Consider the following 27,953-nt stretch of genomic DNA (forward strand, 5'->3'; position numbering starts at 1 on the left):
GACAATGGAAACGCCCACAAAATGACCCTATTTTGGAAAGCAAACACTCCAATGTATATTCTATGAGGCATCATGAGTCTTTTGAACATGTAATTTTTTCCACAAGTTTTTGGAAAATGTGAAATATGAAAACACTTTTTTTTTTACACAAACTTGTCAATTTATAAGATATTTCTAAGACACAGCATGTATACACCACAAATTACACCCCAAAATATGTTTTACTACTCTTCCTGAGTATGGCGAAACCACATGTGTGAGACTTTTACACAGCCTGGCCACATACAGAGGCCCAGCATGCAGGGAGCACCATCAGGTGCTCCAGGGACATAAAATTACAAATCACATTTCCTGATTACCTATTACACTTTTGTGTGGCACTGATGTAGCATGGATAAGCACTGATGTGGCATAGATAAACACTGATGTGACATGGATGAGCATGGATGAGGCATTGGTGTGGCACGGATGAGGCATTGAAGTGGCATGGATGAGGCACAAATGAGGCATGGATGAGGCACAGATGGGCATAATTAAATGCACAGATGGGCATAATTAAATGCACAGATGGGCATGAATGAGGAACAGATGAGCATGAATGAGGAACAGATGGGCATGGATGAGGCACAGCGGGCATGAATGAGGCACAGAGGGGCTTGAATGAGGCATGGGTGATGTATGGGTGAGTACTGCTGCAGTCTCCCTCCTCCTCTCGCACGCTGTAAAGATCGGTGTGTACAGCGAGGAGAGAACTGAACCGGACATGCGCTGGTTTGTTGACAAGTGATCGTTCAGTCATTGGACTGTGACGCGCCGGGTTCGATGGTCGCGGAAAATGCGATTCTGGGAGGATGTCATTGTATGCAGAATAAGCCGACCACGTTGTAGCTGTCATTCGGCTATGTTTCGTGATTGCTAAACACAGATGCGGTTCTCAATGGAGCCGGTTCACACATGTTCGAGGTGGCTGCTGTGCGGAATTGAAAAAGCACATTATGCCTTTAGGTGGCAGGGTTTTTTTTATTAACCTTTACTACCGTTTAAGGGCTAGTACACACTGGTGCCATTGCAGACATTGCATGTGATTTGTGATGTGCATTCCTGTGCACATCAAATGCAATGTCAGTGCTGTGCGATTTCAGCCATACAGTTTGAATGGCTGAAATCGCATCTGAACCAAAATGATGCAGAACCCTTTTTCTCCTCCGCACCTGAATCGCATTGCATGAGTGTTTACACCAATGCCATGAGATTCTGTGAGTTTCTCGCATTGCATTAGTGTGAACTGAATGACATGTCCATCTTGGACTCTCTTATCCACATGTGACAACATCACTGTGCAATCTCACCACAGAACAAACGTTGTCACCCTATTACAGGAAGTAAAAAATTAACCACCTCGTGCCCACCCTATAGCCGAATGACGGCCGTAGAGCAGACGCTTTCGTCCGGGTGGCCGTCCCTGGACGTCCTGTTGTTTACTTCCGCAATGTGCGCCGCCACGGGCGCGCATCGCGGAAGTTCTGTGTTCGCCGTGTCCCCCGGGGACAGGCAAACACAGATCGCTGTAAACGGCCAATCACAGCGGCTGTTTACAGCGCGATCGGCGTGTCCAATGGGAGATGATCTCATATGTAAACATATGAGATCATCTCTCAGCGCCGCTCTCCCTCCTCACACAGACAGCGTGTGAGAGGGGAGAGATGAACGGCTGCAACAGCCATCAGTGTGTGTAAAAAAAAAAAAAAAAAAGTAAAAAAAAAAAGAGTAAAAAAAAGAGTAAAAAAAAGCGCCATCCTCCCCCAGTGCAATCCTGCCCCAGTGCTATACTGCCCCAGTGCCATCCTGCCCCAGTGCCATCCACCCCAGTGCCATCCGCCCCAGTGCCATCCTGCCCCAGTGACATCCGCCCCAGTGCCATCCACCCCAGTGCCATCCACCCCAGTGCTACCTGCCCCCAGTGCCACCTGCCCCAGTGCCACCTGTTAGTGCTATCTGTCCCCAGTGTCACCTGTTGTCAGTGCCATTTGTCCCCAGTGCCATCTGTCATCAGTGCCACGTATAAGTGCCATCTGTCATCAGTGCCACATAGTGCCATCTGTCATCAGTACCACGTATTAGTGCCATCTGTCATCAGTGCCACGTATCAGTGCCATTTGTCATCAGTACCACCTGTCAGTGTCACGTGCCATCTGTTGTCAGTGTCACGTGTCATCAATGCCACTTATTAGCGCCATCTGTCATCAGTGTCACGCATCATCGGTGCCACGTATTAGTGCCATCTGTCATCGGTGCCACGTATTAGTGCCACGTATTAGTGCCATCTGTCATCAGTGCCACGTATTAGTGCCACGTGTCATCAGTGCCACGTATTAGTGCCACGTGTCATCAGTGCCACGTATTAGTGCCATCTGTCATCAGTGCCACATATTAGTGCCATCTGTCATCAGTGCCACGTGTCATCAGTGCCACGTATAAGTGTCATCATTGCCACGTATCAGTGCCATCTGTCATCAGTGTCACGTGTCATTGTCCTGGTATTTCAAAAGTGTAATAAGTAGTCAACAAGTTAGATGTGTAATTTATGTTCCTAGAACACATGATGGCGCTCCCTGCATGTTGGGCCTCTCTATGTGGCCAGGCTGTGAAAAAGTCCCACACATGTGGTATTGTAATACTCAGGAGGAGTAGCAGAATTTTTTTGGGGGTGTCATTTGTGGTATACACATACCCTGTGAGAAAAATAACCTATTACAATGACAAGTTTGTGGAGAAAAATAAAAAAAATGAAAAATCTTAATTTTGCAAAGAATTGTGGGAAAAAAATTACAAGATCAAAAAGCTCACTATGCCTCTTACTAAATACCTTGGAATGTCTACTTTCCAAAAAGTGGTCATTTGGGGGGTATTTGTACTTTCCTGACTTGTTCGGGTCACAAGAAGCGAGATAGGCCACCAGTACATCAGATGTGATCAATTTTGTGCGATTCGCACCACAGCTTGTAGACTCTCTAACTTTCACAAAGACCAAATAATATCCACTAATTTGGGTTATTTTTACCAAAGATATGTAGCAGTATAAATTGTGGCCAAAATTTATGAAGAAAAATTAATAATTTGCATAATTTTGTCACAGAAACAAAGAAATATGCGTTTTTTAAAAAAAAAAATGTTTTTTTTTCATTTATAGCGCAAAAAATAAAAACCCCAGAGGTGATCAAATACCACCAAAAGAAAGCTCTATTTGTGGGAAAAAAAGGACAAACAATTCATTTGAGTAAAGTGCTGCATGACTGAGTAATTGTCATTCAAATTGTGAGAGCACCGAAAGCTAAAAATTGGTCTGGGCAGGAAGGGTGTTTAAGTGCCCAGTAAGCAAGTGGTTAATAAGAGATGCCAGAAGGCTGGTAGGTGATAGAAATATGGTACAGTGGAGACTCAAAACAAGGAGAGCTGCGTTAACCACTTCTGGACCGCCAGTTGTCGCTACATGTCGGTACTTTCACGAAGAATATGGTTGTCATGGCAACGGATAGCTGCCATAATCCCAGTATTTTCTGAAATGGCGGGCAGTCTGCTTTGAGATAAAAGTGGTCTCCGTGGCAGGCAAGATCACTTTTATCAGCAGGGGGAGAGTTGCCCACCCTCCTCCCGCCGCAGTCTGTGGTCTCCGACCCTTACCGGAGCCGTTGATAGTGGCGGAGACGATCTGATCCTTTCCCCTCAGAGACACTGTGTTGAGTGAGGGAATGATGGCCCCCACTCGACTCAATGACGTTGGATGATGGAAGCAACATCAAACATCACTTCCGGCCAATGGCCTGAAAGGGACATTTTTATTTTATTTGTTTATTGCATTTAAGTGTATATGTGAGATCTGAGATCTTTTTGACCCCAGATCTCATATTTAAGAGGTCCTGTCATGCTTTTTTTCTATTTCAAGGGATGTTTACATTCCTTGTAATAAGAATAAAAGTGAGTATTTTTTTTTTTTTTAAGGGACAGTTTAAAAATAAATTAAAAGTAAAATAAATAAGAAAAAAATAAATAAATTTTTAAGCGCCCCATCCCTCAGTGCTCACACACAAACGCATACGTAAGTCGTGCCTGAGAGCAATAATTATAGCATAAGACCTCCTCTGAAACGTAAAACGGGTAACATGTAGAAATTTTTAAATATCACGTATGGCAATTTTTAAGCATCAAAGTTTGTCACCATTCCATGAGCGGGCACAATTTTAAAGCCTGTCATGTTGGGTATCAATTTACTCAGCGTAACATTATCTTTCACAATTAAAAAAAATTGGGCAAACATTACTGTTTTCTTATTTTTAATTTAAAAAAGTGTATTTTCCCCCAAAAAATGTGTGTTTGTAAGATCGCTACACAAATACGGTGTGCCAGAAAGTATTGCAACGACCGCCAGTTTATTCTCTAGAGTGTCTGAAAAAAATAAAAATAAAATGATATATATATATATATATATATATATATATATATATATATATATATATATATAATATATATATATATATTTTGGGGGGTTCTAAGTAATTTTCTGGCAAAAAAAAAAAAGCAAAAAAAATGATTTTACCTTGTAAACAACGAACATTTTAACAGTTTAAAAAATAGGCTCAGTCCTTAAAGTGGTTAAAGCTAGTGACAGATCGCATCATAATTGTGTCGTTTATTATCTGGTCCATAATTACATTTTGAAAAGAAAGCTCTGCAAGAAATATAAATTATTATAATAATAATAATATGACTTGCACTACATAGCAGCTATTAATGAGCCTGTAGCCGACGCCGAGAGGTAACTGTGATTGTGTACATGGAGTTAACAAATCCTATTGCAGCCTAAAAGTGACGTTTAGGGGGCGGGGCAGAAGAGGAGAAGCACGCAAGCTGTCTAGATAGTGGTTTTGGTCGGGCCAATCGGGTATGGCATCATTTGCAGCCAATCAGTAGTCGCGGCGGTTATGTGATACTGAATGTATGTATGTGTGGTGATGTTGGAAGCGAAGGTTTCCGGGTACGGTGAAGCCGAGGTGTGTACAGGAGGAGCGAGCCGTCCTTGTAGTAAGAGGTAACCACACACGGAGGGGTTGAGCCATACTTGTGTCCTGTATGCTTTCTGAATGGGATTTGTGATAGCCGGTGCTTGTTTTACTTCTAAATAGGGGAGACAATAGCGGTTCACAGCCTCAGCACCCAGAGAGATGGGGCGTGTGAGGCAATCATTGGCAGCTTTTTATTCCCTCACTGGAAAGATTTATCCTCATTTCCTGTTGGGACAGGAAGTGAGGGGAGATCTTTTCATTGGGAACTCTGATTGCAGGAAAATGTGTGGGGGCAACAACCCACACATGTGAGCCTGGCTTCACCTTAGCGGCTTCCTACAACATGCATGCTGCCATGGCTTGGTGCCAGGACAGAGAAATCACTAGGGACGTAGAAAAGTGGCAACGTACTGCCATGGATTGATGACAGGAAAGAACAATGACATTTGCCATATGACACAATTTTCCATTTTAGTGGCTGTTCATTGTTCAAGGGTAGTGAGGTGTATTACTTTGCATTGCTACAATACAAGGCAATGTTTACCTAATAATTTTTTTTTTTTGTGTAATAAAATGATACTTCATTCAAGTCTCTGCACTGCAGCACATTGTGTATACGGGATCGTAAAATATGTATTTTACAATCCCATATACACAATGTGCTACAGTGCAAAGACATGAAGTATCATTTTATGACACTAAAATATTTTTTTTTATATATCTATCTTTCTATTTTATTAATAAAAAAAAAAAAAAAAAAAAAAAAAATCACCTATGTAATTGTGCTGCACACAGCATTGTTGTGTGAACAGGGCATAGTTTATTTTTGTTTTTCTTTCTCTCTCTCTCTTTTCTCCTCTGTGACCATTGCATTAACCCTTTTGCTGCCAGGCCATTTTTTTATTTATTTTTTTTATTTTTTTTTTAGGTCTGAGGATTACGGAAATTTTTATATATATAATTTACGTAATCCTCAGACCTAAAAAAAATAAAAATAAAAAATTGTGCAAAAAAAAATGGCTCTGGCAGCAAAGGGGTTAATGCAAAGGTCACATAGAGGAGAAAAGAGAAAAAAAAACTGGACCCTGTTTACACAACACTGCCATGTTACTGCAGCACAATTACATAGGTGAAAAGGGGTGGGGGGGGAAAAAAAAAAAAAAATATATATATATATATATATATATATAAATTTTTTTTTTTTTTTTTTTGTGTCATAAAATGATACTTCATTCAAGTCTTTGCACTGCAGCACATTGTGTATATGGGATTGTAAAATACTTTACAATCCCATATACACAATGTGCTGCAGTGCAGAAAAATCTGCACATGGAAAAGCATTCTTGATGTCGGTTGACGCCAGAAGTTCTTCCCCCTTTGTAGGATGGAGACTACCAACTCGAGTGACTCCATGCAAAAAGAACGGAAATTCAAAACCGGTTTAGATCTTAGCTATGAGTAAACACTACGTTTAGTGTGAAACGCGTCAGGTCTTTTTGGTTCTGTATTACTTTGCTGTGACATGTACAGTGTGATCTTGATGTTCTAACAAAGGCACGAGAAATTTCATTTGGAGTGCGGCTGTCCAGAATTTTCTACTCGCCTTGATTTCCATGATCTACCAAGGGGACAAAGCAAGAGAGAGAGACTCCTTCAGATCACTGGATCTCTGGGAACATTCGATCTGAGAAAACGAGGAGATGGGAACCTTCGGGACTCTAGTTTGTAACCTAGAGAAATTTGAGGAAGCCACCCATCTGTCTTGACAATGTTCCTGCCGGATCCTTGAAAACCGTAGAAGCCTTTCCCCCATTCAAGCGAATGGGGGCGTTCATAAGGCTTTAGTATTTTCTTTTGTGGGTTACCTCCCCCAGGTCCTCTGACCCTGGGAATGACCCTGTAACTCTTGAAACTTGATCGTGGAGGCCGTTGTGACTGCCTGGAGGCTAATACCCCTGGTACTGGAGAAGAAGCATATTTAAAGTGGTTGTATGCTAAATTTTTTTACTTTTACCTACAGGAAAGCCTATAATAAGGCTTACCTGTAGGTAAAAAAAATATCTCCTAAACCTGTACGGTTTAGGAGATATTCCCCTCAGTATGCGCCGCTGACTGCAGCGGCGCATGCGCACAAGGGGGTTCTCGGCCTGAAAATCCGGCAGTGGCCGACCGGCCGGAATGAAATCTCCCGCGCGCATGCGCGGGAGTGACGATATCGCAGCTCCGGCCACTCACAGCGCCGGAGCCGCGATACCCGGAAGAAACGCAGAGGGAGCATGTCAGCTCACTCGGCGTGGATCGGGCCAGATGTCGGGGCCTCGTTCTAAGGTATTTCATAATGAGCTAGTATGCAGTGCATACTAGCTCATTATGCTTTTTGCTTTGCAGGTTTAAAAAAAAAAAAAAAAAATTGCGGGTTTACTACCGCTTTAAAAAAACAAAAACTTCTTAACCTGGGAAAAAAGGGAACTTTTCCCATTAGAAATTCTTTGGATATACTTATCCAGATCGTCTCCAAATAACCGTTCACTATAAAAAGGGAAACTGGCCAAGAGCTTTTGCAAGACGCTTTGGCTGACCAATTTTTCAACCATGGGATACTACGCATATGTACCAGCCCTAGCATGAGCTGTGAGGCCTGGAGACTACAATCTTTCATAGCATCAATTGTAAAACACAACGCTTCTGATATGCTGGCCAAATCTTGGGCTTGCTGATCAGGAATAACTGAGTGCCTCTATAAACTGGTCCTTTAAGTCCTAAGATATTCTGAATGCTGCCAGTGCAGAATAAATGACCGAACCTATGAGCGAAATATAGTTCTTTTAAAAAGGCACTCCAATCTCTTATCTGTTGGACCCTTTAGCATATGAGCATTGTCTACTGGACAAGTCAGGTTCTTATTTACAGAGGAAATAGCAGTGTAAATTGCTGTAACTCCCCATAAAACCCCTCCCCATAGAATAGTATTGAGAACTTTTTCAGAGGTAAAAAACTTTATCTGGGCGCTCTTACTCAGAATACATAAGCTTTCTTAGCCATGAATGTATAGGAAAAGGATGAACAGATTGAGGAGGCTTTAGTGAACCCAAACCAGAAGTGGGCTCATCAACTGACTGTTACTGGCAGTAAAAATGTGGAGTAGACCAATTCAGTGAGCGACTGTACCAACAACCTTTCCTGCGAACCCGATACTCCGCATCAGGTTCTCTGGAAGAGAAGTCCTCAGGCTCTTCCTGGTCCTTGAGAGAAATTTGCCATCTCTCGTCCCTTGTTCCTCTGAATGAGGGTACTGAGCAATGGGCTTTTATGCTTAGTCCCACTCTGGATTAAAGCTTCAATCTTTACTTCAAGCTTAAAATAGTTGAAGGAAAAAAAACCCTTAGTAAAATACACAGGGGCTGCAGTGTTAAGAGCAGCTGCAACACTTGCCCCTCCTGATGGTTCACCGTGACCAGCCGTATTACTCTCAAGGGAGGATCCCATCGTACTGGGGTGAATCTAGGCTTTTGTATGACTGAAAAGTCTTTCTAGAGCCCCTTATTGAGGTGTTTTTCACCCCCCTTCTGAACATAGCCCGATGGACAAAGCAGATGTACTATCAGAAGGAATGCTTCCACTGCTTAAGTAATAGTTCAGCTCTGTTACTGCTATTTATTAATGCTCAGCTTGATGCAGCACTAAATGTGTCAAGGAATGCCTGTGCCACCAACCTCATTGCTCTTGTGTCCCTCCAGCATGTAATAACACAGTAGTAGTACTTCTAAAATAGACCTTCCTGCGCTGGACGTTGGAGGATGCCAATGCCGCTTTAAGTAACGACAGCCCCCCCCCCCCACCCCCCGCAAAATTAGTTAATTTTTTTTTTTTTTTTTTACATTTTCAAATTCCGTTGGCGCTCTTTCCCGAGAAGAGGCGAAGAAAAAAAGGCACAGCGGGCGTCTGGGGAGAGGGAATCCCCCCCTACTCCAGTCTTGCTGCTGTGGAGGAGAGAAACTTGCTGCTTTCTGAAGACAAACATGAGCTGATAAAAATGAAATGTAAGTGCTCAGTGCAGCCCCCAGCAGTGACACATAGGCATGACAACACTTACTGATTTAAAGGAGACATTCATAAGAAAATTGTAAAAATTTCTTAGAAAACTCCACTTGCCTTTCCCGCCGCAGGGTTTTCTGTGGTAAACCAAAAAACACAATCTTCACCCTTCTCAGTAGATTCCGTTAAACCTTCAGGAGCGCGGATCCTCGCGGAAACCCACGATCCTGGACCTGTAATAGCTCTCTATATAAAGAGAAGTGTTACAGGCAAGACTTTGTTTCTTTGTATACGAGGCCCGGATACCATTCACTTCGCACAAAAAGACACTTTGAATGGATCCGGTCTGCATGGCCAGCCCCGGCAAGGACTGCTCCGGTGGAGCTCAGCACAACACATCTTCACTCGTGACCAACACCTTAGACACTGGCGAAAAATGGATGGTCATCAATTTAAGCATCCTGAACAGATTCATAGTCTACATAGTCCGGATGGAAAACATTTATTCAGTAAGTAATCTGTTATTACCAGGAGTGTTCATGGTAACCCTGGATCTTCAGGACGCTTATCTTCATGTACCAATCTGCCAGGATCATCAAAAGTTCCTCAGATTTGCAGTTCTCATGGAGAACGGTCCAAGTTATTGGCAGTTCAGAGCCCTCCCTTTTTGGTCTCTCGACAGCACCAAGAATTTTCAAGAAAATCATGGCTGAAGTCCTGGACTATTTTCGGATACAGAGGGTATCGATCGTTCTGTAATTGGACTATTGTCTTGGTCTTTTCCCGAGAGAGAGAGCCTTGTTCAGGATCTACAATTGATCTTACGGACCTTTCAGAAATTGAGTTGGAAGGTCAATCAAATGAAGTCTTGCCTGCTTCCCTCCCAGGAAAAGATTTTAAAGGTTCTTCTTTCCGTGCAGTAACATCAGTTTGCTCCCGCAGGCCTCCCTTCATGAGATCATGCAGTTAATGGCTGTAGTCATTCAGCCCAATCTGGGGGTGCCATGGGCCCAATTGCATTCCAGGCCCCTTCAGGCATTTCTTTTGCGTCATTGGGATCGCAGAAAAAGCTCTTTGAATCAGCTCATACAGCTTCTAAGAGAGGATTTTGTGAATCTGTCCTGGTGGGAGCAGCGGGGACATCTGCAGGGAGGGAAGGACTGGGCACAGAGTTCCCCAGTGAAAATTACTACAGATGCCAGTCTGTGGGGCTGGGGAGCTCACTCGGGAGCCTGGGTGCCAGAGGAGGCATGCCATTCATTGAATTTCAGAGAACTGTTGGCAGTGGGGAAGGCTTTAGTTGCTCTAAAGGAGAGGGTCAATTAAAAAAAAAAAAAAAAACCTGTTGATTTTTTTTTTTTTTCAGACAATGCAGTGACTGTGGCATACCTAAACAAGCAAGGGGGCACTCGCTCAGATACTCTTCTATTGTTAACCCAGCAGATTCTATCCTGGGAAGAGACCAATGTCTCTTCAATCGGGGTGGTGCACATCAGCGGGACAGCGAATGTTCTGGCAGACTATCTGAGCAGAATAGACATCGATGCCAGCAGTTGGGAACTGAATCCAGGAGATCATGTTAAAGTGGGGTGTTCTCAGAGTAGATCTTTTTGTCTCAACAAGAAACTACCGTTTTTTTTTTTTTTGTTTTTTGTTTTTTTTGTTTTTTTTCTTGCTGGAAAGAGAGACGGAGTCCTTGGGGACAGATGTTCTCTCCTTCCTGTGGAAATTCACTCTAGCCTACGCCTTCCCTCCATTTCCTCTCTTACCGCTGGTAGTTCGGAAGATTGATCAAGCAGAAATTATCCTGATTGCCCCTTGGTGCCCCGGGAGGACTTGGTTCTCCTCGCTGAGATCTCTCTCTCTCTCTCCATAGAACCCCCCCCCCCCCGTGGCCCCTGCCGAAGCGGAGGGATCTTCTCCATCAGGAGCCAGTGCTCCATCCAAACCCTCAGACCTTCCATTTGATGGCTGAGCGGCGCATCCTACAGCTAAGAGGGTGTTCAGAGAGGATTATTGAGACTATCCTGGACAGCCATGAGTTAGTCACAAGAAAGGTCTATGGGAAAATTTGGAAAACTTTTTTGTTTCCTGGCAGAAGACAGGAATAGATTATTTTTCTACTCCCTATGCATTAGATTTTTATTTTTATTTTAAATAGAGGGGAGTGGAGAAAGGACTTTCTGTCAGCACCCTCAGGGTTCAGGTTTCTGCCCTGTCTCTGCGGAAATTAGGCTAGCTGAGGACCCTTTGTCAGGAGGTTCCTTTCAGCCAGAACTAGGCATACACCCAGGGCTTTTTAAAGGGGCATTCCAGCCAATACACTTTTTTTTATTTTAAGTCAGCAGCTACAAACACTGTAGCTGCTGACTTAATAAGGACACTTACCTGTCTAGCGATCCCGCGATGTCGGTCGTCCATTGGATCGGCTGACGGCGCCTCCATCCTACTGCGCATGCACAAGTCGTGCTTTGTGAATGGTCCCATTGTTTTCTGGGACACACACATGTCCCAGAAGACAACGGGGCCGCTCACCGAAGAGGAGGAAGCACCACGGAATAGGAAGAGGCAGATTAGGAAGACCGCCTAGCAACAGCAGTTTCAGGTAAGTGAAAAAAAAAATGATTTAATTTTTTTTAAGATTTTTTTTTTTTTTTTTTTTTTTTTTTTTGGGGGGTGACCCTCCACTTTAAACAGATTCCTCCCTGGGATCTGTCATTTAGTATTAAATGCTCTATTTGGGTCTCCTTTTTTAGCCATTGCATGAGCCTTTCTGAAATTGATTTCCTTTCTCTTGGTTAGAACATCTGATCTAGAGTCCCTCTCCCGTAAGGACCCTTTCCTGAGGATTTTAGAGGATAGGGTAGTGATTAGGCCCGATCCTTTGTACTTACCCAAAGTTTCTTCCTGCTTTCACAGGTCCCAGGAGGTAATTCTTCCTAGTTTTTGTTCCTCCCCCAAGAATGCAGAAAAGGAAAGACTTTGTTTTTTGGACTTGAAAATATATCTTCTACTTTATCTAGAAAGGTCTAGTGAGTTTAGGAGATCCTCCCAACTCTTATGCCGCGTACACACGATCAAACAAGCGGGTGGAAAAGTCCGGCAAACAAGTCTGCCGGACAATCCCCCCGTGTGTAGCCTCCGGCATACTTTTTTGACCCGAAAGTACGGTGGACTTAGAATGTGGTGTTACACTCCAATCTTCCCGCCGGACTCACATTTCGGCGGACAATCCGGCCGTGTGTATGCCAGTCCGCCGTGCTTTTGAAATGAGCGGACTTTTCCCGCCCGGAGGAAAGTCCGCTCATTTCGAGCGCGTCTCCAGGTAGGCGGGGCCCGCGAAGGAGACGTCGCTGGCCCCGCCACCTGGTATGGACTTAAAGGGGAACCCCAACGCCGAAAAAAATCGGCATGGGGGTCCCCCGAAGTCCACAACAGACCCTTGTCCGAGCACGCTACCCGGCCGGCCAGGAAAGGGGGGGCGAGCGAGCCCCCCCTCCTGAGCCGTACCAGGCCGCGTGCCCTCAACACGGGGGGTGCCTTGGGGAAGGGGGGGCTGCGCGGCCCCCCACCCCAAAGCACCTTGTCCCCATGTTGATGAGGACAAGGGCCTCTTCCTGACAACCCTGGCCGTTGGTTGTCGGGGTCTGCGGGCGGGGGGCTTATCGGAATCCGGGAGCCCCCTTTAATAAGGGGGCCCCCCGGATACCGGCCCCCCACCCTATGTGAATGAGTATGGGGTACAATGTACCCCTACCCATTCACCTGTAAAATAAAAGTACAAAAAAAACACAACACACGAGATAAAATACTTTATTGCACAGCTCCGGGGGTCTTCCGTCTTCGGGGGTCTTCTCGCCGGACTCCTCCGCTATCTTCTTGTAGCTCTTTTGCTAGCGGAGGAGTCACTGCACCTCCCTCCTTGTCTGTGTCCTCGCTGAGATTGTGTAGATCAGCCTTTGCCACATCTATTGAGCATGCTCCAGTTAGTTCTTTTCTAAGGCAAGCCATAAATTATGCAATTTTCTTTCCTAGAACCGGAATCCCTCCCATGGAGCTATTGTGTTGTCACAGCAGTGTGTGGTGGTGCAGGGAGCCATCCCTGCCAGGTCAACACAGTGATTATTGCTAGCAGCTATAGCCGCTGTTAAATTGTAAACCTAAAAATCCAACATGCTGGTTGTACTCAAGTTGATCTAATCAGCCTGTCCATAGATGGTTCGAATCTCAGCTGGTCTCTGCTGAACCAGCCAAGATTTGAACCATGTATGGCCGGCTTAAAGTGTTACTAAACACAGGACCTTGTAGTCACTATATCTGATCTCACACAGAACATTATTTTTATTATTTTTTAGTAAATATTTATTATTAAATATGAGCCACCAAATAACTTTTTTCTCATCAGCAGTATATTGTAGTCTTGGGACTTATACCAGTGTCTGGCTGAGCACTGGTTAAAGCTTGTAGGAGAAGTTTTCATTCTCCTCTGACTGCAGGGACCCCTGCCTTTCTGTCTGGACAGTGCTGATTGGCCCTGTGCTGGTCACACACTCCCAAGAATACACACAACTGAGCATGTGCAGAGTGACTCCAAAAGGCTCTGTCTCATCAGGAGATGGATTGGACAGTGGAAAAGGGGGAGAATCAGAGAAGACAGTATCAAACTTTTTTTTTTTTTCAATGCAGAGGATTAACCCTGTGTTTGCCCAAAAATAGTGTCCGTTGGAATTGGAGAGTTCCAATCCCAGAGAATGCTATTTTTGGGGAAATGAGTCGGAGTGTATGTGTATGTGTGTGTGTGTGTGTGTGTGTGTGTGTGTGTGTGTGTGTGTGTGTGTGTGTGTGTGCGACTTCATCTTGTAGGATGGGAGACACCTCTGCTAGCGTGTTTTATTTTTGATGCCATTTATATACTGCCTATTTTGGTTTTACTGCACTATTTTTGCTGTTTAGTAAGCGCCCATTTATTTTGAAGGCGCACTTTTCGCACTTCAGCGCTTTTCACTGACTTTTTTCAGCACTGAGCACTTTTTATCACCATTATTCATACAATGACCTTTTAAATAAGAGATTCCTTTTATGTTCTTTTTTTTTATTTTTTTTTATTCTTTCAATTTATCTATGGCTTGCTTTGCACTATTGTGTTTTTTCTTTTAGTTTTTTTGCTTATTTTGCACTCTGAGTTTGCAGGTTATTGCAGCTTAGGATTGATTTGATCATTCATTACATGATTTAAAGGGACAGTGCACTAGTTTTTGTTTTAGATGTGGCATTGGCCCAGTGTCTGGGTTACATAAGTTCATACCCTGTTTCCCCTAAAATAAGACCTAGTGTGATTGTCGGTGATAGCTGCAATAAAAGCCCTACCCCCCCCCAAATAAGCCCTAGTTAAAGTCCTTGTAGGTCTTCTTTTCAGGGTAGGGCTTATTTTTGAGGAAACGGGGTAGGGCTTATTTGGGTGGTAGGGCTTATATTGCAGCCAACACCGACAATCACGCTAGGTCTTATTTTAGGGGAATCAGGGTAGTTAGGTTGAATAAAGACACCAGTCCATCCATTTCAACCTGAGTGAATGTCTACAATTGTCCCTATCCCTGTACATTGCACACTCACATTGGTCCCTACCCTCAAGGAGCCCACAATCTATGGCAAGTTACAGCAGTCCAGAATTTGTTTTGAGCTAAGTGCAAGAATTTTCCTTTTTAACCACTTAAGGACCGCCGTATTGCCATTGTACGTCATCGCAATGGCACAGGCAGGCACAAGCACGTACATGTACGTGCCTGCCTTCCAGCAGGTGGGCGGTCCGATCGGACCCCCTCCCGCTGGATACGGCGGTCCGGTTCGCTTCAGGAGCGATCCGTGATAAGGGGACGGCCGTTGGTTTCTGGCCACCCCCTCTGGATCGCTCCTGGCCAATGAGAAGCTTCCTCCCACTGTGTATTGTATACACAGGAAGGAGGAAGTGATGTCATTCTCCTCGGGGCGGTCTTTTTGACCGGACTACGAGGAGAAGACAAAAAGTAAGTGCACCAAAACACTACTCTAACACACAGGTACACAAACCCCCCCCCCCCCCCCAGTCACAGTGTCACTGATTGCATTGATCATTTATTTACTGATCACTACATTCAGTGTCAGTTGTAACAGTAAAAACTGTCAGGGCAGTTAGTGTTAGGTCCAGGGTAACCCCCTGATTGCCCCTAGAGTTAACCCTTTCACCCCCTTTTGCCAGCGTCACTAAGCGATCATTTTTCTGATCGCTGCATTAGTGTCGCTAGGTAGCTAGTTATTTTTTTAGGTTCACCGCCTGGTTTTTATAGCGCTAGGTACCCCGCTATACTACCCAATAATGGTTTTAACCCCCTGATTGCCCCTAGTTAACCCTTTCACCAGTGATCACAGTATAAGTGTCACTGGTGACGCTGGTTAGCCAGTTAGTTATTTAGGTTCCCCGTCAGGTTTTTATATAGCGCCAGGGACCCCCATATACTACCTAATAAAAATTTGAACCCCTAGTTAACCCTTTCACCAATGATCACTGTATAAGTGTTACGGGTGACTCTGGTTAGTTTGCTTGTTATAGCATCAGGGCACCCACCATTTATTACCCAATAAAGGTTTAACCCCCTGATCACCCGGCGGGTGATATCAATTAGGTTTTAGGGTCAGGGTCTGCGTCGCCCCAGGCAGCGCTAGGTTAGTGCCAGTACCGCTAACACCCACACGCAAAGCATAAACCTCCCGTAGTGGTATAGAATCTGAACAGATCAATATCTGATCAGATCTATACTAGCGTCCCCAGCAGTTTAGGGTTCCAAAAAAACTCATTGTTAGCGGGATCAGCCCAGATACCTGCTAGCACCTGCGTTTTGCCCCTCTGCCCAGCCCACATAAGTGCAGTATCGATCGATCAATGTCACTTACAAAACACTAAACACATAACTGCAGCGATCGCAGAGTCAGGCCTGATCCCTGCGATCGCTAACAGTTTTTTTGGTAGCATTTTATATTTAAATCCGGAAGGCAGTGCTTTGTTTTCGGGGTCCCGTACGTGGCTAGGCTCCCAAAAAGTCCCCCACATGTGGTATCCCCGCACTCGGGAGAAGCAGCAGAATTTATTTTGGGGTGTAATTTGACTTATGCCCATAGCATGTGTGAGCAATATATCATTTAGTGACAACTTTGTGCAAAAAAAAAAAAAAGTTAGTAATCTTCCCGCAACTTGTGGCAAAATATAAAATATTCCATGGACTCAACATGCCTCTCAGTAATCGCTTGGGGTGTCTACTTTCCAAAATGGGGTCATTTTGGGGGGTTTTGTGCTATTTTGGCATTTTATGGCATTCGAAACTGTGATAGGTAGTGAGGAGTGAAATCAAAAATTTGCACCCTTATAAATCCTGAAGGTGGCGATTGGTTTTCGGGGTGCCGTGCGCGACTAGACTCCCAAAAAGTCCCACACGTGGTATCCCCATACTCGGGAGAAGTAGCGGAATATATTTTGGGGTGCAATTCCACATATAACCATGGCATGAGTGACAACTTTTTGTAAAATGTTTTTTTTTTTTGTCATTATTCAATCCCTTAGGACAAAAAAAATAAATATTCAATGGGCTCAACATACCCATCAGCAATTTCCTTGGGGTGTCTACTTTCGAAAATGGGGTCATTTGGGGGGGGGGGGGGGGTTTGTACTGCCCTGCCATTTTAGCACCTCAAGAAATGAGATAGGCAGTCATAAATTAAAAGCTGTGTAAATTCCAGAAAATGTACTCTAGTTTGTAGACGCTATAACTTTTGCGCAAACCAATAAATATACGCTTATTGAATTTTTTTTTACTAAAGACATGTGGCTGAATACATTTTGCCCTCAATGTATGACTAAAATTGAGTTTATTCGATTTTTCTTATAACAAAAAGAAGAAAATATCTTTTTTTTTTCTTCCAAATTTTCGCTCTTTTTCCATTTATATCGCAAAAAATAAAAATCGCAGAGGCAATCAAATACCATCAAAAGAAAGCTCTATTTGTGGGAAGAAAAGGACGCAAATTTCGTTTGGGTGCAATATTGCATGACCGCGCAATTACCAGTTAAAGCAGCGCAGTGCGAAATTGGAAAAAGACCTCTGGTCCTTAAGGTGTTTATTGGTCCGGGGCTGAAGTGGTTAATATCCAAGTACTCACCATTGCAAGCATTCCAGTGGTGGCACTCATGTAGTAAGGATCTGGGCAGACTTTAGGAATAGTAAAAACTTGACTAAAGAAGGGTACATGTGTTCTGAGAAATCTTGTCTATAAACGGAGTACTGATGCTATGGCCATATGTATCCCATGTGACAGCTATGGTGCTCAGTGATTGGTAAAGCATTGTCACATGGGGAGAAGAGACAGTCCTCAGCCCTGTGTAACCTTCAAGTAAAGTGATTGGACGCTTTACACAGTTTTTCTTTCTTTGACTTTGGCAGCTGAGCGGAGCAGTCGGGGAGCTAAGAAATACTGGTAAGTATGCATTGTTTTAAATTATGCCGTGTGGAAGCTGCAAAGGCTCAATATTAATTTTAATAGTTGTGTTTTTTTTTTTTTTTTTTTATTGCTGACTGTGTTGGGTATTGAAGTTCTTCCTCTTGCTTCCTGTCTAATTACGTTGTTGAATATAGTAAATGAGGAGAAAACTGAGCCTCGGATAGCAGTAAGTGTCAGAAGTTCAATTCAGCATTCTATGCATTAAAGTAAAGAAGGAACCTTCTGCATGCAGCTCCCCCTTATACTCGCCAGAGCCCGATCTTGACACAACGCTGTGCACGAGAGCAGAGGTTCTCTCTATACTCTCACTCCTCATTGGCTCAGAGACAGCAGCAGGGGGCCATTGGCTGGCCATACATGGATTGAAATTTGGCTGGTTCAGCAGGGACTTGGCCAAGTTTTGATCCATGTATGGACTGGCTGGTTGTTCAGAAGTCAATCTACTTCTGAACAACCAGCTTGTTATGTTTTTCCTGATCGTTCAGTGCCACCAGGCACAGTATTTGTTTTTTTTTAATTTTTTATGTCTGAATACAATAACTCAGTGGGAGCAATTGGTTGAATGAAAAACAAAAGCATGTATCTTACCACTTTGGAATGGCTTATGCCGCGTACACACGTAGCCAACTATCCGGCGGACTTAGTCTGGCGGACTTCCCGCCGGACTTTCCGAACGAGCTACTTGCCCACACACGGCACTTTTTCAGGGGACTAATACGGCGTACTAAGTCCGCCGGACTATCCGCCATACTTTTGAAATGAATGGACTCGCCCACACACGCGGAGGAAAGTCCGCTCATTTTGAACGCGTATGGACTTAAAGGGGAACCCCCCTACGCCAAAAAATCGGCGTGGGGGTCCACATCAGACCCTTGTCCGAGCACGCTACCCATCCGGCCAGGAAAGGGGGTGGGGACGAGCGAGCGCCCCCTCCCCCTCCTGAGCCGTGCCAGGCCCCCCCACCCCAAAGCACCTTGTCCCCATGTTGATGAGGACAAGGGCCTCTTCCCGACAACCCTGGCCGTTGGTTTCGGGGTCTGTGGGCGGGGAGCTTATCGGAATCTGTGGGCCCCCGGATACCAGCCCCCCAGCCTATGTTAATGAGTATGGGGTACAATGTACCCCTACCCATTCACCTGTAAATAAAAATAAAAAAAGTTAAAAAAACACAACACGCAAGGGTTAAAATAGTTTATTGCACAGCTCCGGGGGTCTTCTCGCCGGACTCCTCCGCTATCTTCTGCTAGCTCTTTTACTACGGAGGAGCCCGGCTTTCTTGTTCGCCGCCGCCCTCTTCTTCCGACTTCGGGGGTCTTGTCCCCCTCTTCGGGGGTCCTGTCCCCCTCTTTGGTTCTTCTTGCCGGGCCACCGCGCCTTCTTCAAGCTTTTTTTAGAGGCGGTGGCCCGGTCTGCTGTCGCCGTCTTCTGTTCTCTTCTTCTCCTTCTTTTCTTCTCTTCAGATGTTGCCTCGTCGCTGTCTCTGCTCACAATGACGGGGACGCAGCGACTTAATAGGAACATCGCCGGATGATTTCCCCGCCCATTATGATGTCACAGTCCCAGCATCCTCTGGGACTGTGACATCATAATGGGCGGGGACATCATCCGGTGATGTCCCTTAATAAGTCGCCACGTCCCTGCCATTGTGAGCGGGGGCAACATCTGAAGAGGAGAACAGAAGACGGCGACAGAAGACCGGGCCACCGCTTGTAAAAGAGCTAGAAGAAGGCGCGGTGGCCCGGCAAGAAGAACCGAAGAGGGGGACAGGACCCCCGAAGTCGGAAGAAGAGGGCGGCGGCGAAGAAGAAATCCGGGCTCCTCTGCTAGTAAAAGAGCTAGCAGAAGATAGCGGAGGAGTCCGGCGAGAAGACCCCCGAAGACGGGAGGCCCCCAGAGCTGTGCAATAAACTATTTTAACCCTTGTGTGTTGTGTTTTTTTTTTTTTTTTTTTTTTTACTTTTTTTGCGTCCTTTTCTTCCCACAAATAGAGCTTTCTTTTGATGGTATTTGATTGCCTCTGCGATTTTTTTTTTTTTTTTTTTTTTTTTTTTTTTTTTTTTTTTTTGCGATATAAATGGAAAAAGAGCGAAAATTTGGAAAAAAAAAGATATTTTCTTCTTTTTGTTATAAGAAAAATCGAATAAACTAAATTTTAGTCATAGATTGAGGGCAAAATTTATTCAGCCACATGTCTTTAGTAAAAAAAATGTCAATAAGCGTATATTTTTTGGTTTGCGCAAAAGTTATAGCGTCTACAAACTAGAGTACATTTTCTGGAATTTACACAGCTTTTAATTTATGACTGCCGATCTCATTTCTTGAGGTGCTAAAATGGCAGGGCAGTACAAATCCCCCCCCAAATGACCCCATTTTGGAAAGTAGACACCCCAAGGAAATTGCTGATGGGTATGTTGAGCCCATTGAATATTTATTTTTTTTGTCCTAAGGGATTGAATAATGACAAAAAAAAAAAAAAAAAAAATTTTTTTACAAAAAGTTGTCACTAAATGATATATTGCTCACACATGCCATGGTTATATGTGGAATTGCACCCCAAAATATATGCCGCTACTTCTCCCGAGTATGGGGATACCACATGTGTGGGACTTTTTGGGAGTCTAGTCGCGCACGGCACCCCGAAAACCAATCACCACCTTCAGGATTTCTAAGGGTGCAAATTTTTGATTTAACTCCTCACTACCTATCACAGTTTCGAAGGCCATAAAATGCCAAAATAGCACAAAACCCCCCAAAATGACCCCATTTTGGAAAGTAGACACCCCAAGCTATTTACTGAGAGGCATGTTGAGTCCATGGAATATTTTATATTTTGCCACAAGTTGCGGGAATATTACAAACTTTTTTTTTTTTTTTGCACCAAGTTGTCACTAAATGATATATTGCTCACACATGCTATGGGCATATGTGAAATGACACCCCAAAATACATTCTGCTGCTTCTCCTGAGTACGGGGATACCACATGTGTGGGACTTTTTGGGAGTCTAGCCACGTACGGGACCCCGAAAACCAAGCACTGCCTTCCGGATTTGAATATAAAATGCTAAAAAAACCTGTTAGCGATGGCAGGGATCAGGCCTGACTCTGCGATCGCTGCAGTTATGTGTTTAGTGTTTTGTAAGTGACAGTGATCGATCGATACTGCACTTGGGTGGGCTGGGCAGAGGGGCAAAACGCAGGTGCTAGCAGGTATTTGGGCTGATCCCGCTAACAATGCGTTTTTTTGGAACCCTAAACTGCTGGGGACGCTAGTATAGATCTGATCAGATCAGATATTGATCTGTTCAGATTCTATACCACTACGGGAGGTGTATGCTTTGCGTGTGGGTGTTAGCGGTACTGGCACTAACCTAGCGCTGCCTGGGGCGACGCAGACCCTGACCCTAAAACCTAATTGATATCACCCGCCGGGTGATCAGGGGGTTAAACCTTTATTGGGTAATAAATGGTGGGTGCCCTGATGCTATAAAAAACAAACTAACCAGAGTCACCCGTAACACTTATACGGTGATCAGTGGTGAAAGGGTTAACTAGGGGAAATCAGGGGGTTCAAATTTTTATTAGGTAGTATATGGGGGTCCCTGGCGCTATATAAAAACCTGACGGGGAACCTAAATAACTAACTGGCTAACCAGCGTCACCAGTGACACTTATACTGTGATCGCTGGTGAAAGGGGGTGAAAGGGTTAACTAGCAGCAATCAGGGGGTTAAAACCATTATTGGGTAGTATATCTGGGTACCTAGCGCTATAAAAACCTGGCGGTGAACCTAAAAAAATAACTAGCTACCTAGCGACACATGCAGCGATCAGAAAAATGATCGCTTAGTGACACTGGCAAAAGGGGGTGAAAGGGTTAACTCTAGGGGCAATCAGGGGGTTAAATCTTTATTGGGGGGTGATAGGGGGCTACCCTGGACCTAACACTAACTGTCCTGACAGTTTTTACTGTCACAACTGACACTGAATGCATTGATCAGTAAAGAAATTATCAATGCAATCAGTGACACTGTGACTGGGGGGGGGAGGGGGGGCGGGATCGGGGGGCGATCGGGGGGGGGGGGGGGGTTTGTGTGCCTGTGTGTACCTACATGTCAGTGTAGTGTTGGTGCACAGTTACTATTAGTCTTCTCCTCGTAGTCCGGTCAAAAAGACCGCCCCGAGGAGAATGACATCACTTCCTCCTTCCTGTGTAAACAATACACAGTGGGAGGAAGCTTCTCATTGGCCAGGAGCGATCCAGAGGGGGTGGCCGAAAACCAACGGCCATCCCCTCATCACGGAGCGCTCCTGGAGCGAACTGGACCGCCATAACCAGCGGGACCCCCCACCCGCTGGAAGGCAGTCACGTACATCTACGTGATTGTGCCTGCCTGTGCCATTGTGTTGACGTACATTGGCAATACGGCGGTCCTGAAGTGGTTAAAGGGTGCTCATGGATTCCGATAAGCCCCCCCCCCCCCCCCTCGCAGACCCTGACAACCAACGGCCAGGGCTGTCGGGAAGAGGCCCTTGTCCTCATCAACATGGGGACAAGGTGCTTTGGGGTGGGGAGGCCGTGCGCCCCCCCCCCCCCCCTCCCCAAGGCACCCCCCCATGTTGAGGGCACGCGGCCTGGCACGGCTCAGGAGGGGGGACACTCCCCCTTTCCTGGCCGGCCGGGTAGAGTGCTCGGACAAGGGTCTTATGTGGACCTAGGGGGGGACCCCCACGCCGATTTTTCGTTGTAGGGGGTTCCCCTTTAAGTCCATACCAGGTGACGAGGCCAGCGACGCCTCCTTCGCTGGCCCCGGCTATCTGGAGACGCACTCAAAATGAGCAGACTTTTCTCAACGCGGGAAAAGTCAGTTTATTAAAAAAAATGGCTGACTAGCACACACGCCCGTACTGTCCGCCGAAAAGCGACTCCGGCGGACAGATTGGAGAGCAAAAATACTTTTAGTCCGCCGGACTTTTGGGTAAAAAAAAATCCGCCGGAGGCTACACACGGGCGGATTGTCCGGCGGACTTGAGCTTGCCGGACTTTTCCACCGGATTGTTTGATCGCGTGTACGAGGCATTAAAGCGGGAGTCCCGCGAAAATGTGTTTATTTTTTTGTTTTTAAAAGTCAGCAGCTATAAATACTGCAGCTGCTGATCTTGGAAATAAGGACACTCGCCTGTCCCAGGGTCTAGCGATGTTGGCGCCCGAACCATCCTCCGTTCCTCGGATGCTGGCGCCGCCATCTTCGGTAAGTGAATGAGGAAATGAAGCCTTGCAGCATCACTTCCCGTTTCCCTACTGCGCAGCGCAATCCGAATGGTCCCTGCTGTCTCTGGGACCTGCGTGTTCCCACCAGACAGCGCGGCGGGACAGGAAGAGGCATAGACTCCCGTTGGAGTCTATGCCCGGAAGTGGGTGCAAATACCTGTCTTAGACAGGTATCTGCACCCCCCTCCCCCCCCACCTGAAAGGTGCCAAATGTGACAGTGGTGGGGGGAGGGTTCTGAAAAGTGGAGGTTAAATTTTTGTGCGAACTTATGCTTTAAGTGGGGCTGATAAAAGGAATTGCTCCTGAGGTTTCTGGAGGCCCTTTCAGTAATGCAGGAAGCCATTATAATGAAAGGGGCAGTGTGTTCCCCCAGGTGGTGAGGTCCTCTGTTCAGTGCAGGTAAAAGGTATGGGGCACTGTGGGTGTAGCGTCGGGTCACACAGTTAAGAGCCTGTGTGTATTTTTTTTATTTTGTTTTTTTTACTTGTAGGTCTTTTGCTATGCACTGTGCATGAAAATGGAGCACCAGCAAGTGACAGATGGTGGGGACGCCACTGGTTTCCAGGTGAGAAGTGTGTTTCTGTACCTGAGTTTTGGGTGGGCTCTAGGTTTTTATTTACACTTTTTTGGACTGTTCATCCCCTTCATCACGTAAAGCATAAGTTCACCTATACACTGGGTTCACACCATTGCGAATCGGATGGGGGTTCTACGCATGCAAGTAGCAATAGCAGGATATTTTGACAGACTCTGACGATGGTGTGAACCCAGCCTTACAGAAAATCTGTAAAGTGAATTTACACTGGACACCCCAACTACCCCCCCCCCCCCCTAGCCTCGCTGTACGGGAGTCCCGCGATTGCCTGTTGTGAGACATCGGGTCGCCACTTAACCGGTCTGGGGATTTGGAGCCCCCGTGGTTTTCTCTCCTCTTCTCCAACGCTGACAGGATGGGCTTAGTTGGTCCTGATTGGTCGGTGCCGACCAATTAGAATGCCTCCTATACGTACCGTTTAGGAGATTAAGCCACGAGTATTTCATATCCCTTGATCGGTGAAAATGGTCTATGGCAAGGATAGGCAGCACGGCATTGATGAGCACTGATAGGCGGCATTGACCAATGATAGGTGTCACTGATGGGCGTTAATGAGCACTGATGTGCATTGATAGGTGGCACTGATGGGCATCATTGAGCACTCATGGGCATTGAGCGCTGATAGGTTGTTCTGAAATGCGGCGCTGATTAGCAATGTAAACATTGCCTAATGCCTCTCCTTTCCTCACACCGCATGGGAGGAAAAGGCTGCTGATACCCAGCAAGGCTGTTTACATGTGATTGGCTAATCGCATGATAACGGTCCGCCATGATTGCGCTGGATGCACGTCTCAGGGGGCATACGGGAGGCAGAGTTCTTGGAGGATATCCATGGACACCCTCCCAAAATTGGAAATTGGAAGCCCGGGGATGGGGGGGGGGGGGGGGATTGCGCCATCATGGTTTCTTGCACTGGGGCCCTGAAGGTACTAGTTACGCCCCTGCATAAAACATGACCCGTAGGAAACCATGTTGAATGGACTGTACTGCGTTTCTGCAAAACTGAAAACTCGCTAAAAATTGCATAGGGGTGATCCAGGCCTAAGAGTATTATATCCATGAAATATTTATTACGTCCATGAAATCTTAGTCACATGTGTAAATCGTCATACATAGAAGGTAGAAAGAAAAAGTAGAAACCAAATATAAACAGAAAATTCTATTATAAAACGGCTATGCTCTTAATAGCAGATCGTGATTTGGGTTTCCAAAATGGTGCAAAACAAGAGCATCTGTCTTGTAATGGACATATTGTAGTACAATTTTTAGTAAAAAGTTTGTTCAAAATCTCTAATCGTTTAAGGTTATTTTGTAAAGGTAAAGAATATCTTATTAACTTTGTGGGCTTCAACCAGAAGACTTTAATATAGCATTTCATCAAGTAAAGTTTTGATATATAATCTCTCTATTTAACAATTCTATTTTCTTCCTAGTATGTTTAGGAACACAAAGAAGATGATGGAAATTGCATTACCTTGATGTAAGTAGTTTAGAATTTATGTGAGATTAAGAATCATTTTCTGTTAAGCTGTGACATTTTCAATTACTTTCATTCAGTGCATTCTCTTATGTAATGTTACCTGGGTATTTTGAGTGCCATGGGGTTTCATTGTTATGTTTGCTTGTAGCACTTACTTACTTTACTTTGTAGCATCCATGTTATGCATTGGTTTATCATCCTGACTTCATTTTGTTCCCTTAGGTTTGGTTCACATTGATGCGATGCAAGAACCCTGCAAATCCACTGTGGGTTTCTGCATCGCACCCGACTCACAAGGCAGTTCACACTGCCATATGCGAACTGCTGGGATGTCAATAGAAAGTTAATAAAACCCCCAAATCAGTTTGCATATTGCAGTGTGAACTGTCAGTTTGGACCGTGAACACCCATGCAATCCGATTCTGGTGAGGACCAAAAGGTCAGAATGCAATGCAAATTCAGCCAAACCACCTGTATGGTTGAGTTTGCATCACATAGACATCGCTTGTGATATGCAGAGCAGTGCGTTGCGAATGACATCCAATGTCGAACAGCGCACAAGTGTGAACCGAGCCCAACGCTGGCCATACACTATATATGAAAAAACGGCCTAACCCATTTTCGAAAAACATTCGGCCGAAAGCGCAAATGATAGTGCCCTCATGTAATGACCAATAAATCGATCAGTGGACCTAAATGAATGCTTTTTTTTAATTATTTATTTTTTTCGCTTACATATACCTAGTGCAGATAGTTTGGAGGGGAAGGGAAACGCATTAACCTTTCAATTTATCGTTCGTTTTGGAGAAAATTTCCAAACTTGTCCTCCCCGCCCCCCCCCCTCCCCCCCTTTGCTACCTGTGCTACTTTGGTGCAATGCAGTGTGATTTTTTTTTTTTGTGCCCTATAGACTTCAACAGAAACGAATCTGAATCGCATGTATTTTCGATGAGATTCCTCTGCAGGGGTTTTTTCTTTTATTTACTCCCCCCTGCCCCCCCCCCCCAACACCATGTGATCTTGTCAGGCTGAAAACTTGGTGACGGGAGGAAGCAGGAAGCCTGTCTTTGACAATGAAGAGCTGGTCTGTGAGCATCCTTATTTCTACGATACTAGTGACCAAATCTATAAGAATCACTGCAAGAGGTAGAGCACATGGCTGGATGATGATCGCATTCACTCCAAAGATTGGGGAACACCTGTTCAGCTTCAGTGCAGAAAAGAAAAGTAAGCTTATTGTAATTTTTTTTTTTAAATGCCTATGTATGCGTTGTAGCTGTATGCACAGTATGTTAGCAGACTAAAACGTTTTCCTATGGCCCAGACGTGAGCTTAGGGGAATAATGTACTCAAAGTATACATTTTTGCAACAAGTTTCTTAGCTCTCAGAACAGCCCAAAATTTTATCTGTGTGATATTTTAACAATGTGTTGCCTAAAAATGTTAGCTATCATTTGTGTGTTTGCTGCTGAAATTTAGAATGGTATTAAACCCAAAATCAAAAAATATAATATATTGCAGCGTATCTATCAGATGTGGTGGCTACATCAGTTTTCTTTCTTGAGGCTTTTTTCAACTGTTTTCACCTGGTGATCTGGCCAATAACACACCACCTGTATTAGCATGCTCTTGCTTTGAATTAAGGAAAACAGGGGGCAGAGCAGACAGCAGCATTGTCAGTCTCTTGGGAGGGGAATGATAGATGGACTAGCAGATTTAAAAACACTAACAAATTGATGCTGAATTGAAGCTAAAAAAGCTAATCATTGTAGGCGCCCCTGTCAGTCTTAAATTGTTTGTTTGTCTCATTCAACTAAATTGATACATTTGCAGAGAGCTTGTTCTGATGAAAAACAGACTTACTGACTGAATCGCCAAATGGAAATGAGGTAGGGTTGCTTAAAAAGAAAACAAATTCAGCCACTACATCTAAGAATTGGCAAGCAGTGTGATGTCATATTTCAGCCCTATAGTGGTTGCTCCACTACATATTCCAACAGTGATTCACTGTTGGAATATATATATATATATATAATATATTATGCAATGGCATAAGCTGCCATGGGACCTGACCAGAGGGATGTAAAATGTTTGAAAATTCATGATTTTTGGCACCATTATTGTTGCCCTTCGTTAAGGATCATTGTGCGCTTTCCATGTCTTCGATAAGTCCTCAGAAAGGTAGCCATCACACTGACAAAGTTGTGGATGGCATATGCTGCTGCTGCCCCCTCCCCAGAGATGGCATTCTTCCAGTTCTATCAATTTGAAGTATGCAGCAAATGCCACTTCTATGCATGAATACCAAAAGTGTTCTCCACAACTCTTCATAATCTGATGAGGTAGTAATTGAAAATTCTCTTTTCTACACCGTGAGTAATTTGAATAAGATCATAGCAGGTGCTCACACAAAGCAAAGGCCTCATTCTCTACAAACACAAAATGTAAAGAAGGATCCTATGCCTCTGGCAGTGGACAGTTCTGGTAGGCGAAACCCATTGTCAAGCATTTAACAAAATGTAGTCAAAGCTGCTTCCATAAGACCCATTGTCGATTTTTGTAGGTAAAACTAAAAGTTGTATAAGTCACTCCTAATAGTACAAAAGAGAACGTTTTTTTGTAGTTAAAGAATTTGCTGCCAGCTACTGGCTTGATATTCTGGATGCGTTTTCTGGTTAATAGCTCCCATACAACTGGGCAAATTGCAGAGCTCTCAGAAAACATTCATTATATTGGACCATTCTTCCTTTAGTTGGCTTTTTGATGACAACATCCTTCAGCACAACCTATAAGGCTGGTGTCATGGATATTATCGCTCACTGTTGATTTCCCCACCGTTAACCACTGTTGCAGACTAACAGGAATGACCAGTCGCTCTGTACCTGAAAGGAAAGGGGAGTTATGATCATTTTAGTTTTTTTATGTTTTGCAGTTGCAGCCTTATGTACACACTGGAGAAGCATGAGGGATTGTTACAATGGATATAA

At 44.6% G+C, this 27,953-nt stretch overlaps 1 protein-coding gene across 6 annotated transcripts in view; it reads left to right on the plus strand.

The window, feature by feature from the left end:
• The first annotated feature begins 4,888 nt into the window (after positions 1–4,888).
• The window catches only part of SLC39A3 (solute carrier family 39 member 3), a 38,154-nt gene continuing 15,089 nt past the window's right edge, over positions 4,889–27,953 (plus strand). For 2 of the 6 annotated variants that reach the window (XR_013272225.1, XM_077475874.1), the window contains exons 1-3: positions 4,950–5,086; positions 23,382–23,456; positions 24,920–24,966. The gene's annotated coding sequence lies outside the window, so the exon portion shown is untranslated. The other 4 variants (XM_077475877.1, XM_077475875.1, XM_077475876.1 and 1 more) reach the window with 4 other exon arrangements.

This window comes from Lithobates pipiens, unplaced genomic scaffold (assembly GCF_037356315.1).
Source record: "Lithobates pipiens isolate NorthernLeopardFrog02 unplaced genomic scaffold, aLitPip1_a1.2 Scaffold_13, whole genome shotgun sequence".
Classification (NCBI taxonomy): domain Eukaryota; kingdom Metazoa; phylum Chordata; class Amphibia; order Anura; family Ranidae; genus Lithobates; species Lithobates pipiens.